A 1,539-nucleotide genomic window follows, 5' to 3' on the forward strand; every position below is an offset into this window, starting at 1 on the left:
AATATCCTCAGAAATATCGAAGATATTGATGATGATATTTTTGGAATTTCTAAGTTTGATGGTTGATGGAGAAAGATTTTCCGCAAGATTTTAACATGACTTCAGAGCAAGATATTCTCTAAAGATTTCAACGGATCTAGAATTATCTGGATTCTTTGAATATAGGGTATGGTCCTTGTATTTGTCCTTGGTCTCCTTCGTGGTTAGCTCAATCCGTTTTCCAGTTCCAACTTTTCTGAGTTTTTCCAACATACTATTCTTTATCATCAAACTTTCGATGATTAAGGTCATTTACGGTTGTCTATGGTTTCTGTTGCTTCATTCAGCTTTTTCAACATTCAGAGTATTGATTTGTGACTGAGTGCTTTTCAGAATTTCAGAACGAGAGATCATAATTCTAAGAGATAAATGTCATACATATAACTGTTGATGTAGATATGCTGTGAGTTTTCAAAGTACTGATTGCTGATTCTAGGTATTTGGTACGGCAATTCTCGTTACAAGATGCGGATGAGTATATGATAGGGTTTTAATGAATATGATGATTTTCGGAAAATCAAAGATCAACGGAGTTGCTGGTACATCTTCTGATAATGTGGTGGAATATAATAAAAGGTTCTCCGGTAACAATAAAAGAGTACACATATAAATCAAGGTTATAATAAGGTTGTTTCGAACGAAAAATTCAAAGTTGACTTGCTGGAGCTGTGACAAAATTTGCTAATTTGGAAAGGGATTGCAAAGTTATTTTGGGTAATAATAACACTAAGAAATTTGCATAGCTACGTTTTACACGTTTACTCAGTTGCCGAGAGTTTCTCAGGTGAAAAGTTATATGCATCAATCTTTTCTTCCGTAGATGAAATGCAGTTGGTTCATCCTCTCGATTGGGGTGTTTTCAAGAATCGTGAAAGTTTGAACGCAGATTGGAATCGTCAAGATACAAATGAGGTTTAAGATGAAAATCAAGTGGAAAACTTGAAGAATTGTTTAGTTTCATATGTTATAATCAATATTTTAATTCATTTTAATTGTCCACTATTGGTAGTCCTCAGTTGATTAGTCCATAGTTAGCTAGGAACAGTTAGCTGAGATTTTGTTAGCGTGGATTCTTAACAAAATTTCTCATAGTTAATTTGTTTGTTTCTAACAAATTTTATTCCGTCAAATGTTTTCTTCATTATACCACTTGTTAGATTCTGATAGGTCAAAATCTAAATATGAAATTTGAATGGAAATGGTTATTCTGTGGTGAACGGATTCATATATTTGTGGATGTAAGTAGGATAGGAAATGACTGTTGAATCAGATTTGAAGAATGTACATTGAAATTTATTAATGTGAAATCTAAATATTCCTCGGGTATTACCTACCCGTTAAAATATTTTCACCATTAATAGTTTGTACAAAAGAATTTTAATTACAATCTTTATGAAAATATATATACATATATATTTTCTTCAGATGTAATCATGGATTTAATGAGTTAATATGATATTAAACTCATTTGCTTTTCGGTTGGAATTAGAATAAATAATC

This window comes from Rutidosis leptorrhynchoides, chromosome 1, assembly GCF_046630445.1.
Source record: "Rutidosis leptorrhynchoides isolate AG116_Rl617_1_P2 chromosome 1, CSIRO_AGI_Rlap_v1, whole genome shotgun sequence".
Classification (NCBI taxonomy): domain Eukaryota; kingdom Viridiplantae; phylum Streptophyta; class Magnoliopsida; order Asterales; family Asteraceae; genus Rutidosis; species Rutidosis leptorrhynchoides.